We start from the raw sequence: 19,079 nt of genomic DNA, 5'->3' as shown, positions 1-19,079 counted from the left end.
CAACAGGTGTAAACAGGTCGGATGTACCTGCAACAAGTGTAAAGTGAACTCCTGCTCCAGCAGTCAGAGTAGTTCTTTGCAAGGATATACCAGCATTGGTTGATTTCCTGGTTCTTGTGCACAGAAATAGGTCTCTCCCTTGGCTGTTCTCCCTGCTGCAGCTTCAATACTGCCAAAGTTTGTCACTGAGGAAGCCAAGGGCGAAACCGGTCTGACATATTTTGGGCATCACAGGCCACCGTATTGAGGAAATTGCAGCTTCATCCAGTCTGGAGGCAGTATTGAAGCTGCAGCAAGGAGAACAGCCAAGAGAGAGACCTGTTTCTGTGCACAAGAACCAGGAAATCAACCAATGCTGGTATATCCTTGCAAAGAACTACTCTGACTGCTGGAGCAGGATCCACACTGACAACCAGGGATTCTGGAGGACGGTTTGTGGATTCTGGATGCATCCTTCTCAATGCCGTAAACTGCTGGCTGTTTGTGAGTTTTCAATCTCTTTAAGTATTTGTTAATAAAATGGTGTTACGCTATATCTGTTTTTTTCTCCAAATTTGAGGTATCACCAGAAAGTCTCCCTTATCCCTATTGAAGGGACATTATTTCATGTAAGTGTATTTCCTATCAAGTTCAATCAAGGTTTTTTTGTATTTTAAATACTTCTGATTGTGTTTTTTTCTTCTTTTTTGTTTTCATGTGTCCCGGAGTTAAAGTGGAACCACGCGCCGGGGAATCCTTTTCTTTTAAGAAGTATAAATGAGTATGATCTTTATTATAGCAACCACTGCTGGTGTCGTTACAGTGTATGCTCCAGTTGATAAGGTAGATCCCTGGCTTCTGGATGGTACTGGCCTGCGGGTAATGGTGAGGCCTCTCTGGATTAGCTTATTGCCTCAGCCCATGAGGGGCTGAGCACATGTCTCTCTCCTAGCCGGGCAGAGACGAGGAAAGCTCCTACCCCATGTAGGGATAGTCTCGAACTCTCACTGTGACTGAAGGTCTCACCCCTAAGGGGCTGAACTTCAATCTATAATTTAGCTACTTCCTTCCTGAGGCTCAAGGAGGGAAGACCCAGTATCTGCACCACCATTGGCTATTCACAGATCTCTGTGTCACCCCCACTTCGTCACTCAGGAAGTCAGCATGAGGACGGGAAAACCCCATAGGATAGCCTGTCTCTGTCTGTATCTTACTAGAACTTATGTGACAGGGAAGGTAGAGAGATAGCTGGATCAGCCATCGCTACATACGCCTATAACATATCTTTAACAGTTCATGAAATGTCTTTAAATTTAATGTATAACCCTGTTCATTTAATGCAACCATATCTTGTCATCATAACTCTGCTCAGGACATACTTGAAAACAAGAGGTATCTCAATGTATTACTTCCTGGTAAAACATTTTATTAAAAAAAAAAACCTTAACAAACTACGGATTAGAGATGTTGAATTAAGCGAAAGGAGCCATGCTCCTTTTTAGGGAGTAAACTCCTTAGATTCGCCAGTGGATACTCAATAAAAGGACCCGCCATCCTTCCCATGGACAATTCCTTTTCTAATGTTGTCCTAACTACCTCAATAGCAGAAGGAACACAGGTCACAACGGATTTGAAAATCTAAACTCATTTATTGAGCCAACACAACGTTTCGACCTCAAAGGTCTTTAATTGGTCATTGGTAATTGTATCATTGATATACTTTTCTAGGTGTGCAGCATTCACTTCATATGTCTGTCGTAACTACCTCCCCATGCTGTTCTTTAAGTTTTAAAATATCACCCACAATCCCTTTCCACCCTTTGAACGAATGGGATCCAATAAGAAACTCTCCCTCCTCCCTATTGGGATAACATCCTAGCCATTCCTCCATCATGTCAACCCTCACAGGTGTTTGTGCCTTTTTGCACCATCCTCGACTGTTGCCCATTGCCCCCTCCTGCTTGCGGAAGCACTTGCTAGCCGCACGGTTCCCGCCACATGTTGAGCAGTCGTGGCTAAACTTGCATTTTGTGCCGAACTTGCATGCACAGTCATTAAAAAGCCAGGACACACCCGCTTACCTCCCACCGACAGCCAAGAGTATTGCAAACTGCAGACCGCTGATCCAAAGGGAGGACGCCTCTGAGGGGTCATTATGGATAGCCCCATATCCTTACAATCCCATTTTGTTTTATGTACAGACGCGCGCTGTAGAAAAGCCTAGTCATAACTCAGCCATTCTCCTCCCCCCTCCCCATTCATTTTATTGGCATCCTTGATGAAATCCAAACAAAGAAGAATGCCATCATCTTCTGAGGCTCCTTTTCAACAGTTACTATGTCCAAAAATGGCACATGGCTCTTGACAATTCCAAAATGTCTTACTGACAGGGTCCCTATCCACATTCATATCCTTTCCCCCCTCTTGTTCTATCCACTTTTGCTTTTGCGTCGTTATAACCCGGCAAAACCTAAAATATATCCTCAGTCGACTTTTTACAATATTTTTATTTTTACTTCGGGGGCCAAATGCAGCCCTAGCGACTATGACAAGCACATACAGTATAGACTTCTTTAAAGCTACAATCGCCTACCCCGTTTTCCTCTCCCTTCGGTTTATGATTCAAATTCATCTAAATGGATGTGCTAGCCTCTGGCTTATCTACCACGAGCACCACAGAGGCAGTCCCAAACACTGTACTGCCCGCCTGTACAACGGTGCCACCCTGATCCATACCTCATACCCATGTCCCAGCTACTGAACTAATCCCTGACGTATCACATCTACCCTCTTACCCAACACAACCCGTCCCCTGACAATGAGTCTAAACTATTCGGGAACCCCTTATGTGCAGGAATCATACCGCCACAGATGCCCACATGGTTAGGCTGAGACCCACTGGAGCTGCTAGCTGACTCTACCCCTCCCCCCCTCCCCTTGGTTCCCGGTCACTTGCCTGAGCCGGGAACCTGCCGGAGATGGACACAGCTGGACTGTGCATCGTGGCTCCTCCCACTGGGTCCCGGTCATGTGATCAGACCAAAAAGAGACCTAATGGAGCTGGATGCAGCCTGCATGCAATGCGCCCGTGCCAACCCTTGTCTGCCCGAACATCTGGAGCTGCAGTTAGTGGGCCCGTGTATCCTCACCACCTGCATGACAGAAGCCATGTGGTCTTCATCAATGATGTGTGCTGGTATGGAAGCTTCCAGGGAGCCTTCAGACCAGCTGGAAACTAGGGGCGCAGGTAGGACATCCGGAGCAGCAGCACAAGTATCAGTAATAGTAGCAACAATCGGAGAAGGCCTGCCCTGGATAATTTAAGCCTCAAGGTAAGAGAAAAAACTTCTGCTGATGTATCAAGGGAGAGGAATTGCAGCCCCCAAGGCACAGTATTATATAGCCCAGGGGCTACCCCTCCCCCTTGACACTTGCCATGCTCAATAACCCACAGCCAATGGCACAGATAGTAGGGCGCAGTGCAGGGGAGGCACGACTATTCATGGACGCTGATCACCTATGCTACCTCACAATACCTAGACAATAATCATTGATAGATGTACTGCACATCTCCATCTGCCCAGTTTGACTGCATGCAAATCACATTATCTTTTTGTCACTGAGGTAGTAACACTAGACTGAAACTCTTTAACGTTGCTGACTGCAGGACAGGATACGGACCCGCAGACCAGAGGTAGGGAGTAGTACATCGACCTTGGCCTGTATCAGAGGCCTGGGATGCAGGGATAATCAGATCCGGTTTTGAGGTCGAGGCAGGCATGGGTAGTCAGGTCGGGTTCTGGAGTCACAGCAGGCAGCAGGCAATGGGTAGTCAAGTCCAGATCTGGGATGAAGGCAGGCAGCAGGCAAGGGGAAGTTAGGTTCAATCAAAATCCAAGCACAGACAGGCAATCACTGAGGCAAAAGCAAAGCTCAAGGAGAACAAGGTACTGAGTACTTTGCATGAGCAAAGTCAGATCGCAACTGCCTGTTACTTAAAGGCCAGAGGCAGCTGCTGGCAATGAGGTCCAAAGAGAGGCTTGCTTCCTGTCAGTGACTGAGGGCAGGAATTGCCAGGAAGCAAGGTGGCAGTGGTAGCTTTGGAGAAGATGTCACTTCCTGTTGGCAGTCATCTTGGATGTTTGGACAGATGTATGTAAGTATGTATTTATGGACAGAGCCCTGGGATACCCCCACAGAGAGATCGATAGAGGAGGAGGTGTTTGTAAAAGGGACACTGAAAGTACGCTGGGAGAGGTAAGAGGAGATCCATGAAAGAGCTTTGTTACGAATGCCAACAGTATGGAGAATGTGAAGGAGAAGAGGGTGGTCCACAGTATCAAATGCTGCAGAGAGGTCGAGCAATATGAGAAGAGTGTAATGACCTCTGTCTTTGGCAGCATGGAGGTCATTAGTTATTTTACTGAGGGCTGTCTCAGTAGAGTGAGCAGTGTGGAAGCCAGATTATAGAGGGTCCACGAGAGAATTGGTGTTGAGAAAATGGAGCAAGCGAGAGAATACAAGATGTTCAAAGAGTTTAGAGGCAAAAGGCAGGAGGGAGACAGGTCGATAGTTAGAATGACAGCTAGGGTCAAGCTTGCTGTTTTTGAGTAATGATATAACTGTTGCATGCATGAAGGAGGATGGAAAGGAACCAGACTAGAGGGAGGAGTTAAAAATGTGCGTGAGCGTAGGGATTATAGGTGAAGTAAGAGGTTTTAGGAGATGGGAGGGAATGGGGTCAAGAGGGCATGTGGTAGAGGGAGAAGAGAAGATCAGCAGCGACACATCCTCCTCCGTGACAGCAGATAAAGAGTCAAGGAATGCAGGAGGAGAGTTAGGAAGAGGTGTAGGATGGGAGGAAGATACAGAGGGGATGGCCTGACATATGGATTCCACTTTTTCCTTGAAATAGTTGGCAAAGTCCTGAGGTGAGATGGAGGAAGAAGAACAGGTAGCAGGGGGTGATCTGAGTATGGAGTCAAAGACAGAGAAGAGTCGCCGTGGATTAGACTTCTGCGTGTTGATTAGTGATGAAAAGTAGGTTTGTTTAGCCTGAGAGAGGGCAGAGTTGAAACAGGATAGCATAAATTTATAGTGAAGGAAGTCTGCGAGAGTGTGAGGTTTCCTCCAGAGGCGTTCAGATGAACGAGCGCAGGAACGCAGCATGCGCGTGTGGGAATTTAGCCAGAGTCTGGGGTTAGAAGGGCGAGAACGGCAGAGAGAAAGAGGGGCATGTAGATCAAGAGAGGAGGATAGGGCAGAGTTGTAGTTCCTGACTAGGTTGTCAGGGTCTGGAGCAGAGCTGAGAGAGGAGAGGGAGAAGCGTAAAGTGGAATCAAAGTTGGTAGGTTAATAGAGCGCAGGTCTCTGCAGAAGCAAGGTGTGGATGGAGGTAGAGAAGGGGAGAAGAGAGAAAGAGAGAATTAGATGAGGTGATGGTCAGAGAGAGGAAAAGGGGAAATGGAGAAATCGGAGAGAGAGAGAAGTTTTTAGTGAAAACCAGGTCTAGCTAGTGTCCATCTTTGTGGGTGCTGGATGCAGTCCACTGTTGAAAGCCAAAAGAAGAGGTTAGAAAGAGAAAGCGGGAAACGCAAGGGAGAGAGGGGTCATCAATGTGGCAATTGAAGTCCCCAAGAAGAAGAAGTCAGGGAAGTCTGAGGAGAGAAAGAAAGAAAGCCAGGATTCAAAGTGACAGAGAAAGGCAAAAGGGGGATGAGTAGAGGCAGGTGGGCGATAGATGACCGCCACATGGACAGGGAAAGGAGAGAAGATCTGGACAGTGTGAGTGTCAAAGGAGGTAAAAGCAAGAGAGGGTAGAATAGGAAGGGTACGGTAGCGGCAGATAGAGGAGAGCAGGAGCCCCACGCCTCCACCCCTACAACAGGGTGCGGAGTGTGGGAGAAAGAAACGCCACCATAAGAGAGGGCTGCTTCCAGTGCAGTGTCAGACTGAGTGAGCCAGGTCTCAGTTAAAGCAAAGAGAATCAGAGAGTGAGAGAAAAAGAAGTCATGCACAGAGAGGAACTTATTGGAAAGGGAGCAAGGATTCCAAAGGGCACAGGAGAAAGGGAGAGAGGAGGGAGGGTGACAGGGGATGGAAAGAGGTTAGAGGGGTTAACATCCGAAGGAGTAGAAGTTGTATGTGGAAGGCGAGGACGGGAGCATACAGAAATACGTCAGGGAGCACGATTGGGAGAGATATCCCCAGAAGCGAGGTGGAGAAGCATGGATAGAAAGAGAATGTGTGAGGCTGATTTTGCAGGGGTGCGTTTTAGTGCAGGGAATATAGCTGTGTGGTGTTAGAGGGCGCAGGTAAGAAAGGAGTTCATGTGAACTCAGAAGTGGCGAAGAAAGGAGAGATGGAGATATATGAATAGAGTTAGAGACATAATGAGGCTGGTAGAAGGAGGTGCATATTTTGAAAAGAACTGAGGTCAACGCAAATAAAAACACTAGTGGCGGCATGGCAGCAATAGTTTTGTGCCGAGAAACACATTCTGGGATAGATAATGTCCTCCTTTCCAGTGCCGTTCAAAATCCAGGATTAAGGGCCAGTAGGTGTTGTCCACTTGTTTCACTCGTGTTGATCTCTCTGATCAACTCCACATTGTATTCTACTTAAAACATGCTACATCATTAAATGAATGCTGCTTGCCCCCTGGATTGCTGCTTCCCCAATGGTCTCTAGATATATAGGTCTTACAAGTCACCTGACTGAATTAATTTCAGCTCAATGTGAGGTCCATTTAAACAATTGGTAATTTTAAGAAGGGTGTAGTCTGTCTAGGTGTTACAAGTTTTATGTAGTCAAATAGACACTTAAAGGGTGATTAGGAGACAGTATAATCAAATTTGGGCTTTACCAGGGAGTTACAAGTTGAATGTAGTCAAATTGACATTTAAGGGGTGATTAGGAGACAGCAGAATCAAATTTGGGCTTTACCTGAGAAGAGAAGAAAAAGATGTCTGTTAGGGTAAGAGATCAGTCCAGTATCCAATGGTCTTCCCTGTTCAACTCCACACTGTATTCTACTTAAAACATGCTACTTTAAATGAATGCTGCCTGCCCCCTGCAGATCCCTTATACACTCTTTCTGTATGTTACACAAGTATAGAAATTCTAAAATACAGCAGATGCTTTGCTGATGGATTCTGAGTGAGAATAAAGAATAGATCCTGTGCTCCTACCAATTGGGCTAAAAAATACTTGTGGCATGTTTAGATTTAGAACCTATGTTTGTGTGACAAAGGAGTCCTTTGGTTATATCTTTTGATCAAAACATGATTCAAGACTGCCAACTCCATCAAGGTAGACTCCGTTTAGCAGGTACCTACACTGAATATATGTAATTCCTTATTGTCCTGTGGACTAAACTTTGTGAAGTATGTGAAAGTTTCACTGAATGGGTTAAATAAATTAAGCATATGCTTTTGTGATTTAGTCCAATTAAAAGCTGGCCACGCCAGTAACAAATTCCCTGTGTGTGGAAAAATACCCTTGTGTCACATATGAAAACTTACACATATCTCCTTATTCGCTCACTCATGGACACTCACCCACTTTTCAGAGGAGGGTGATGTGTAGACTAGCAATACGGTATATTATACCATTATGCTAATTGGAGAATTGGTAGGGGCTCTGTCCTGGAGGGAGGAGCCATACGCTTCCAAGGAACTACTCAGTAAAGCAGAAACCAGGCGAGCCAAAAACCTACTGCTATGAGGCAATGTATCAGTAACACTATAATTAAATGCCCTAACAGAGTATGCAGCAAGGAAAATAATTGGCCTAACATTTATGGAAAACAAATACTGTACATATTACCTGCGCTCCTCCCTTTGTGAAGTATGCTGCTGGTAAAAGGATTGGCCTTACGTACTGTATATGGAAAACAAAGAACAATTCCTGAGCTCCTACTAATCAGGCTAAAATATACTAGTGACATGTTTACATTTCGAACCAAAGTCTGTGCATTACAATGGAGTAATTTGGTTGCATCTTTTGATCAAAACATGATTGAAGCCTGCATCTGTATAAGAATAGCCTTATTATTATTTTTTTATGTAGCGGGTATTCCCTGTGAATACAGACGCTACTACTGTACCTGTTGTGTAAACCTGTGTGGCTCTCAGGAGCCTAAGCCTCCGCTCGGGGAGCCTGGGGTACATACATATAACACAATCTCGTGGTGCAACGCCTCCACCTGCGATGGCTCCCGCCAGAGGAGGAGTGGTTCCGCGCAGGATAAATATATATATATCACTCCACACACCGCATGTAAAATAACCAATGACTTTACTGTATAGCATATACTTATTCATATATCAACAGGTGTCCCTCTCTAGAGGAGACACTGACTACTGCGTCTCGCAGGACACTCCCACCTACACCGGGTGATCCCACCCCGTGTCCAATAACCCCACACAATATGTCCCGCACCCTTAAAGGGAGATGATATGTGTGACTGCGCAGCCACTAGTCCCGTATTAATAATATATATATGTAGGACCGTTGGTGTACTTGTTGATGGTTACCTGCCGAGCACTCCAGTGCCCGGGCCTGCCAACGAGCTTCACAAAGGATCCGAAGGCTGACGACTACAGGAACTACCGTCCGGGGCGATCCCACCCGGATGGCTGCTGCAGCGGCAGCGAAGGTCTGAACCCAAACCTCTGGATGGACGCGCGGCGTCCGCTGTGTCCCTAACTGACTCTGTGTAGTAAGGGGCAGGGTCCCTAACCTGGGGCCTGTCCCTACAACACTCAAACTACTGGTGACTCAGGGCTATCTGGGGCCTATGGGGCTACTGGCCTAGTGCAGGGAGTCAGTGACTCCTGCACCCTACCTCCTTCCCCTAGCTGCTCCTGACGCTGACTAACGTGCTCCTAAACCCCGTGAAATGTATCTATCCCTGAGCAGGGAGATACTGTAGCCCTATTGGCTCCCTGGGGTCACGTGGGGCGCTCCTAAGGCTCATGCGAGATGTAGTCCCTTCTGTGAGCCCTCTCCTAATTGGCCCTCGTTCGCGCGCATCTCCTGCGCATGCACGAACTTCCCTGCTGGCCACCGCACCGAGATCTGCACTGCGCATGCGCCAACAATGAGAAAATGGCGGCGCCCTCGCTGCCCTGCTTCGGGAGCGCCGGGAGCCCTAACGACGCGATCGCGGCCCTGGCTACCGGCCGCACGCGTCCCCAGCAACCCCCGAGCAGGATCCTGACCGCCCCCACTCTTCCGATCGGCCGACGGGACCGCCATTGGGCTCGGCGGCACCCGCGATCGCCAGGAAGGTGAGGGGGGGGGGCTTGGCAGGCAGGGGGGACCTGGCTACATCTATATATATATAAAAAATAAAATACACCAATGGAATGCGTAAGGATAATTAATCTGCATGGTTATGTGTAAAATATCTGTTAATGGCCTATCATAAGACCCTGCTCACTGTCAGACCTCCTGTTTTGTATCAAGGTGACATTAGCATGAGTTGTGTGTCTTCGGCTTTCTGTTTTCTGGAGAGGATGCTGTGTAGATCAGGGTTGGCCAACTCCAAACAGATGTGGATTCAGCAGCCTGTGCTGAAGCAGGTATATCCTTACCACCTGACCTCTTGTCATTGACGACTGGAGTTGGCCACCCCTCTGTAGATGATGACAGTTCCGTTGGGCATCTGAAACATTACTAATTAAAAGTTTCCATTATGTTGTAATATTTGACAACAATATAGTTATTTCATCACTACATAATATGCAATCTTTTTTTTTTTTGTGGCTTGTGAAGAGTTTTCCATATATAATGTGAAGAACTAGCCAGTCTATTCATTTGTCATTTTGAGACCTTACAAGCCTGTCCTTCAGAGGTCACTTTGACACCACACATGCTCAAGTATAGAACAAACTACATCTACAGTATGCAGATCTTTTCATGTTGGTGAAGCAAAAGGTAAAACAATTGTGTCCCCCTGACTAATGCAGATACCACAATCGCAAGTAGCGTAATGGGAATTTGATGGTATTTTTAATTCAATCTTTTCAGGTCGGGAAAGTGGTGGAGGAGAAGAGGTCTTGTAGTTATTTTCATGGATCAGGAGATTAGCTGGTGGTTAATGATAGATTGAGTGTCCCTCCTTCATAGTCCAATCCTTGTAATTGTATATCCCTACAGCCCTACTTAATAGAATATGTTGGGGCTGGAGTCAAAGCAATTAGTCATCCAAATTAACGCTTTCAATAGACCTCCCGGTCATTTGAGAGTTAAAGAAAAGACTTGGCAGATTGAAAAACAAGGAAAAGAAAGAAATACCCCATAATATACAGTGTATTGCATGATCTACCCTATACAGTTATACTGTTATCTCTTGTAGCTCCTGAAGTTACAGCCTCGCACCTAACTGAGGGAAGAATGAAGCATTGATCCCTACATTTCAGTGATCTGGGCCTATTTAATAAGGACTTTTTAGAAAATGTATCTCAACATTTATTAAAGTAATATCACTGGAAATGTCCCAGAAGGAGCATGATTCAGATAAACAGTAAAGCAAATAAATAGGTAAAAGGTCATTTAGAAGTTTATGAGCGATACCTCAAACCACTTCGCTGTCATAGGGGCCTGCAACGCACGGCGGTTAGTCAATACTTCAAAATAATCCGTTTTAATATTGATGTTTTTATCCAAACAAAGAAACATTGTGAGGCATCTTCAAATAGAATCACTATGCATGTGGTCACTTGCAATGCTACATTATTGGTACTGGTGCAGTCACTAATCAAGTTGCCAGGACCAGTGTTGGGGACTCACAAGATCCGGGATTTTATAAAAAGAGTCTTTATTAAAGATATTTCAGCACAATCCTCCTGGCTGGGGACAGTACCGGGTCTGACCAGTCAGGGGTACAGTCTTAAAGGTGATTTACGCCCAGACTTGGACTATGTGCAGCTTCAGTCTTACAGGAAGGGAGGTAGAGGCCAATCCATTGCAGGTCCCTTCTACTCACAGTCTCCCCTGTGTGTCTGGTCGTCCTGGTGGGCAGTCACATTGGGCATCTCAGCCTGGCTACCACAGGTGGGGGACATAACTCTGGTCGACTCCAATGGTACTTACTGTATAGTTTCTGGCTAACTTGCTAAGTGACCTCCTTCTTATAAACCAGTTTACGTTTAGCTCCCTTTCCACTGACCAGCTGGGGGTGCCTTTTTCAGTCTTTTCGTTTCAGGTATAAGTTTTCAGGACCGTTGTGGAACCTGAAGAATTTGGTGCAGTTGTGGAACGTAACAACAAATATCATGAACAAATATATTATATGTTACTATAGTTTCACCTGATAAATAAATTATTTTTGGATCAATGATATCAAGGAATCTAATTTTCAAATCTTATTTTAAATTGCAAATCTTTTATTCTCACCCCAACTTTTTTTGGTTACAATTTTTACCAGTACCATATTTTGGTTTGAATGGGTTTTTTTTATAATACAGCATTTGAGTGGTAATGGGAACTCGGCTCTCCGTGTTATTATTAATTTGACCACATACACTGGAAATCTAAAATCCTTGCATTAGAGTGTGAGTTTCCCAACCCCCTTGATAAAGCGGTGCTTTGACACTGTGAAACGCGTAGGGTTGGTAGATTGGCATCCACAGGTCTGTCATTTACAGGTCTTCCCCAGTCACTTCAGAAGTGAGGCACTATAGAAGAGACTCAAGAGAAGCAACGATACTGGCATCGGTGCCTCCATTGCTGGCAAGACTGATTGCCCTCATGCACTGTTTGGCCTTCACTTGTTTACCTGGGCTGTTCCTTTTATAAATAGTTCTGTTATTGTTTGGTGATTTCCCTATATTTAAGTAATAATCCCCGAAGAACAGGGCATTACTGGCCCCTATTTTCATAAATAATAGACACTTTTGTATAGTGATATAGATTTGTTTATTAAAATAAAATGGCAAATACATTAAAGCACCTCTATATGCACTAAGGCTACGTCCCCTCTGGCGCTGACCACGCTCATGCTTGAGAGTTGGTGACATCACCAACTCTCAAAGCATGAGTGCAGGGTGTCCTGCCTAATTTTGCAGGTGGGAGCGGGAGGCATGGATCGTGGCTATTTGTGTGAGTAATGTGTTTGTGTTTGTATGTGTGGCTGTGTGTGTGTATGGCTGTGTGTGTGACTGTGTTCTGTGTGCACTGACCTCTGCTGAGCGCGCTTCAATCTCAATTTTCTTTGTCTTGCCAAGCGCTGAGCTTGGGAGAGTGTACGTGCACGAGCACCGAGTGAGCGGGGACGTCAAAATTCACATTGGAAGAAGGAACCTCGGCAAGCACCACGTAGCCTTACACTGCAGCTATCTATATCCACACACTGCTGTCCCCTCTGTGTGTACACACACAAACTGCTGCTACACACAAACTCTGTAGCTAAATCCAAACTCTGCTGCTGCTACACATACATACAACACCAAACACACTGCAGCTCTACACACACACACACAAACTCTGCAGCTACACAGACAGACACACACACTGCAGCTACACACACACAAACTCTGCAGCTACACACACATACTCTGCAGCTACACACACACACACAAACTCTTCAGCTACACACACAAACTCTGCAGCAGACACACAAACTGCAGCAGACACACACACAAACTCTGCAGCAGACACACACACACTAGATAGACAGAAACTGCAGCTACAAACAAACTCTGCAGACAGACACTTACTTTGCAGCTACAAACACTCTCTCCCTCCTCAACTCAACTGTGTCCATGGAGCTGTTCACGGGGGGGAGGAGTCACTGTCTGGCTGCTGCTTCCTGATCAATACCCTGCTCTGTCTGAGAGCTGTTACTCCCTCCTGACCAATCCCTGCCCTGTCTCAGAGCTATTCTGACAAAGGAAAAGCTGATGGGCTAGAAATAAACACTTAGCAAGCTGCCAAAAATTCCAGGCATTACTGAATGAATAATGCCCGGAATTTTAACCAATCAGAGAGCACGGATTTCAATAATGCCCGGAATGTTACAGCTTTAGCCTATAATAAAACTTACTACGCTATATAGGCTTCTCTATGCTCTTGTCATTTCAACTTAGCAGACTTGCAGATCAAGCGGGTGAAATGGTGGTTTAGAGCAGCGGTGCGCAAACTGGGGGGGCGCGAGATTTTTTTGGGGGGGGGCGCGGGCGGTTACAGAAGCCCGCACTCTTCCCCAAGGCATTCAAATTAAACGCTGGGGGACCACGCGAGGCCTCGGCAACCTCTACTTATCAGGATTCAGCCGGCTTCAGGACGCGTGACCATGGCAACGTGGCGTCAAATGATGCCGCGGGGTCATGTGACGTCACAGTTGTCCTGGTAACGTGACATCAAATGGTGTCATTTGACGACCCGCGAGGTAAGGAGGGGGGTGGCCAACAGAGGCATGGGGGGGCGCCACCAAAAAAGTTTGCGTGCCCCTGGTTTAGGGAACCAAGAACTTCTTCAGTGCTGGGAACCTTACATGTGGGGCTTTAAATGTCTACACGCCAATTTTGAAAGAAATACTATATACTTTATAATGTATACTGTTACATGTAATGTCTACTTAACTGAGGAAAGAATGAAGCAAAAATCCAAAAGAGGCAGTGAATAGTCTGTTATAAATTAGCCCTCAGAATAATTTTGTATACTCTTATGAAATTTGAGCATTTTTTAAAGGAGAGCTAGGCTGTTGACGAACACGAATTAGCATTCTTAAATGTTCTGTTTAATTTGGAAAGTGAACCAGTGCAGTAATATACATGCAATGTCTTTAGACTTCATGCATACATCGGGCTCACAGGAGCTTAACACCACCAGCTCAAAGGGCAGAGCCATCCAAGCCATTTTTCATCTTCTTTTCTTTCTTTTTTTTTTACATAGGATTGAAGCAAGGGGTCTCTGAAGCTGAACCCCATTAATTGCAGCTCTGGGGACCCCTAGCTGCCAGAGATACCTCCAAAGGGGCTGCCGGTACCTCCTGCAAGTTTAAAGCTCCCGCGTCACATGGGCCAATAGGAAGCCGCACCGGATGATGTCACGGCCTCCTCTTGGCCCGCAGAGCACGAGAGATTTGAAAAGCGGCCATTACATGAACCCTGGTAGCCGAGCCGGAGCGGCTACTGACACCCCCTATGGCAGAAAGTATCTTTGGAAGCAGGGGGTCCCCCGGGCTGAAATTAACGAGGGTTGGCTCCAGAGACCCCCCTGCTTCAATCCTATGTAGAAAATGAAAAATAATCGTGGAAAAAATAGCCAGCTTGGATTTCTGGTTTTAAGATGGAGTCACATTGTGCTTAACTACTACCTGTCTGCTATACGTGAGACCATTATTGCTGCCCCTTCAAGTAAAATCATACCTTTTTTTTTGTTTTATCATCTATGATCTGGTTGCTATTGATATGCAAGAATGAATACCACACGTAAAAGAGGGTGGGGGGAGAGAATCAGACCGGTTGAGACAGGGCCTGCGGAAGTTATGTAGATGAAATAAATATAGTTATGTAGTTCAATAATTCAGTAATGTTGAAATACAAGCAAGGTTGCTTATACTGCATGGATCCCAAGCAATGTCAAGGTTATGCCATTAACAAAACATCTGCTCCCCCAGTGTAATTAGAAGGTGAGTGTATTGTATTATCATTACATCCTACACATTATGCAATGTTTGGCCCTCGCCTTCATATACACAGGACAAGGTCTGCTAAGCTTAAATAAGAACTGAGCAGAAGCAGAGAATCTCGTGTAGTGTACTAAGATTTTATATGGTGAAATCACCAAACAATAACTAAACTAATGACAAAATTGATGGCCTGATAACCAAGTGAGGGCCAAACAGCACGTGAGCGCAGTCAGTCTTGTCGAAGGTCACGGACGCTGGTATCCTCGTTCCTCTGGAGCCTTGCTTCCATAGCGCCCCTTTCTGACATCACTGGGAAGTCCCCCAAATGCCCGTCGTGCTCCACTCCACGCCAGTGGCTGCTAAACCGAAGGCATGAATACTTGTACATGCAATGAGTGATCGTTATTTGAATGCATTATCTTTGAATTAGTTAAACTTAGCCATAGGGCTGCATGGCCTACTTGTTACAATTATACCAAGTATGATTTTACCTGCTTGAGGTAAGTAAAGGAGTAAATACAAAGGTGCCCCAGCACTCGCTGTCTATAAAGAAAAGCTCTGCTACAAGAGTATGTCTGAAATATGCAATACGTTTTAATGAGAACACAAGGAAAAAATGACTTGGAGTTGCACATCACATTGGAAACAGAGTCTTAGGGAAGGGGAGTGGGAAAGGGAGACAAGGTGGCAACACACTACAAAAACAAGGGGGGGGGGAACACACTAAAAGGAGGAGGGTTATATAAGGGGGGCAACGACCGTTTCGAGGTACTAACCTCTTTCTCAAGCCCGTTCCCTCTGTCCCTGTCCTACAATAAGGAACAACTGAATATCTGATCAGGTAAGGCTATTGGTAATACAGATACAGCAATACAGCAAACGAAGACCAGCAATAAAGCAATCAAGATCCAGTAAAGACCCTGTATACACTTAAATTTCCTACAATAAGGATCAACAGTATATGAGATCAGGCAAGGTTGTTAGCAACACAGACGTAGCAATCCAGCAATAATGGAGAAACTTCAAAAGGAGTCCAAGATAAAGCAATACGTGCAAGTCAAGAAAGCAAACCGTCCTTTGCTGAGTCACTGCTCCCCGGTGTCTCTGCTACTGACAACCTTGCCTGATCTCATATACTGTTGATCCTTATTGTAGGACATTTAAGTGTATACAGGGGTCTTTACTGGATCTTGATTGCTTTATTGCTGGTCTTCGTTTGCTGTATTGCTGTATCTGTATTACCAATAGCCTTACCTGATCAGATATTCAGTTCTTCCTTATTGTAGGACAGGGCGCATTGTATATAGGGGAGTGAGGATATAGGGAAGTACCTCTGGGTCCCTTTGGATCAGAGGGAACGGGCTTTTCTTTATAGACAGTGAGTGCTGGGACACCTTTGTATTGTATAAATGTCCAGTAAAAGTTTAGTTGTGCTACGTGGTGCCGTTTGTGAGATTTCGATGCTTCGGACATACAAACAAACAAACGGAATAACAAACTTAGAAATATAGCATAGATCTTCTGAGCAAAAATCTCACATTTGTGAATACATTTCTGAATAATTTCTGCATAAAATAAATGAGGTTTGTCTCTGAATATTTGTGATTTTTGGTGCCAAATTAAGTTGTTTGGCAGTTTTCGGGTGAAACGGAATAACTTTCATGGTAGCTCTTTTTTTTCAGATGACTATAAATAACTGCCAATAGAGAAAAGACCAAAATTTCCCTGATTCTCACTCACTAGCGAATAATTAAAGCAGCAAAACTACATTCCCCCTTTTCTTTTTTCTTTTTCTTCCTTATTTGTATATGTAAACCATGTTACAATGTATAATTCTACATTCCTACCTAAGCTGGCAATCGTTTGATGCTCCTGTTATAAATCTGTCAAAATCCTGATTGTGTGTCAACATAATGGCTGCTTCAGTCCGTGTAACTCAGCAGCTGCAATGTGTCCTTATATTACTAAAGTAACATTACCTATTGTTACAGTTTGCAGCTCAAACTGCTGGGAACATTTGGCAACAAATGATCACAAACAGGAAAGTGTTGCAAAGATCTTGCACTGCTGGGGGAGGTGGGCTGAAATTAAAGGATGAATTATAACTCATTAAAAATGGCACTAAGAGTTGAATAATAAAAAAATACAGTAAATTATCTAATACTAAGAACCGATTTTTTTTTTTTTTTTTTTTTAAACCCCATTAGATTTCACATGATTTGCTGCTTTAATACACCTCATCAGTTGTGAATCATCCCTGTGGAATACAATAATGGAAGAGAATAAAAGGGAATGCCAACCAAATTATCGGGTGCCACTGGCGCTAACTGCAGAGAATGAAAATAGCTGCGCTGGGACATTCCAGAGGACGGTAAGAAGGCTGTTAATCAAATATTGCACAAGTGCTCGTTTTGAAAGCATGTAAACTCACCGTATAAAACAAACCGTGCAAACAAGAAATTCTGGTTAAAAGAAAAGCATTGCTTCTATGCTATATGCTGCATTTCACTCTGTCGAATGACAGTTTGGCAAAAAACAGCAACTATTGGGTAGAAATGTACTCATTTTAATAACTGGCACATGTAAGTGGTCAGGGCCATTGGTGAAGCAGCAGTTTTCTGCTGCTTTTGTTGTTTTCCATACGCCCTGTGTGTTCACCCCAACGTTGCTAGCGTTGCATACAGTATAGCATTGGAGGAGCGCATGGCTTTCATAGTATCCCGCTCTACTTTCCTAGACTTATGCAGCTGCAGCCAATGAATTTAAACTGCCACAGCCGGTATGTGTTTAATCTGCTAATTGGAAACTTTAGGTAGGACATCCAGATTGTAATCAATATCACTCAGATGACCTTGGTTTTGCTAACACACTGTATTGATTAGGTGGGCTGTTGAAAAGCTGTCAAAAGAGAACATTGTCATATCCTATCACTGTGACTAGAAGTCAACGCAGAAAAATAGGTTGGAGAATGGTAGAAGATAGAAGATTCCAATGATGGAAAAAAGCCGGTGCACTGCTTGCTCAAAAAAGGAGATGTTGGGACATCATGACCAAAAACATTTATTGGTTAAAAAAGACATAACACAAAGTACTGGCACAGACACTTGGAGAATGGTAGATACCGAAGCGGTGTTGCCGAGACTATAACCAAACTGTTGTCATTTACTGTATGTAGCATTTGTAGGAAGACCATGAAATGCAGTATGTGTAATATTAAAAATATTGTTTAAAAAAAAGGAGCAGTTCCCCCTTTTTTTTACGTGGAGGAAGCACCGGGTTTCCAGAGCTGAACCACGTTAATTTCAGCTCCAGATACCTACCCGGGAAGTAAGAGGAAACACAATGGAGGTTTAAATCTCCTGCATTACGCAGGTTAATAGGAAGCCTGTTGACGTACCAGATTCAAGGGTTTTAAACCGCAGTGAAGTACCGTTGGCATTTTCCCTGGTAAGTATCTCGGGAAGCGAGAGGGCCCACAGAGTTGAAATTAATGAGTACCAGCTCCAGAGACCCCCTACTTACTATACATTGGGGGAGGGGGTGGAGAGGGGGCCCAGTGGGAGCTGCTTCTTTAATATATGTGCAGGAAACACGGGGAGATGTGGTTTTCACTTTTTAATCAATTAGGATTCGAGGTCTGACGAACAGAAGGTCTGAGTGATTCCGTCCTATGACTTTGACCAGGATGCAGCCCTTTAATCTGACATCCTTAATCTCATAGATATTATTAATAACAGCAATCCCCATTAATCCCCCAGGGCACTGTCATATTTTTTTTAGCAAAAGGTCTATTTGTGCCATCCGCCCCCTCCATGAAAAACTTATCACTGATCTTTTAACGGCAGCCAGATGTAGCATTGTAGGTTTCCGAAGTAAAGAGGTACCACTAAATATTGCATATGGAACACAGGAAAATATACACATACTGAAGTTTCTACAAGACTTGGATACCATGGCTCACACACACAGCAAAGTACATAAATTCATGTATCACGGGGCCCCCTTCCACGCGTTCCGCCTCTCTCATCTTTTAAACTTTCATTCCCAACAATCTTTCAGCGATAACTAGAAACAAGAAGATAGAGTTCCACTCATAATTCTGTGAATTTATAGCAGTTCATTGGCCCCTAATAAATGTGTTACAAAGACATGTTCCCCATGCTGGAGATAAATGTAGGTGAACTTTTATGGAGTACAAGGATCAGCCTTTTGCATCATACATACAGCATATTCCAGCATATGTGCATCATATTCAGCATGATATAGCATATTAATTATATGTACAGCATTTTCAGCATACCTACAACATATTCATCATACATGCAGCATACATCGTAGATACGTCATAATAATCATACGTACAGTATATTCATCATACATACAGTACAGCAGATTTGTTATTATAATAATAATAACTTTATTTATCGCGCTTTTCTCCCAATGGGCCTCCAAGCACTTC

At 44.6% G+C, this 19,079-nt stretch overlaps 1 long non-coding RNA gene across 2 annotated transcripts; it reads left to right on the top strand.

The window, feature by feature from the left end:
• Positions 1 to 246: 246 nt before the first annotated feature.
• Positions 247 to 17,847, top strand: LOC142487929 (uncharacterized). Of its 2 annotated transcripts, none has more exons than XR_012799351.1 (3): positions 247 to 483; positions 16,828 to 16,991; positions 17,503 to 17,847. It is a non-coding gene; the product is annotated as an uncharacterized LOC142487929 (long non-coding RNA). The 2 variants fall into 2 exon arrangements; XR_012799352.1 differs by lacking the exon at positions 247 to 483 and adding an exon at positions 496 to 822.
• Positions 17,848 to 19,079: the final 1,232 nt, after the last annotated feature.

Source organism: Ascaphus truei, chromosome 1 (genome assembly GCF_040206685.1).
Source record: "Ascaphus truei isolate aAscTru1 chromosome 1, aAscTru1.hap1, whole genome shotgun sequence".
Classification (NCBI taxonomy): domain Eukaryota; kingdom Metazoa; phylum Chordata; class Amphibia; order Anura; family Ascaphidae; genus Ascaphus; species Ascaphus truei.
Note: the sequence above shows the minus strand (reverse complement) of the source record. Positions and strands in the feature narration are given on the sequence as shown.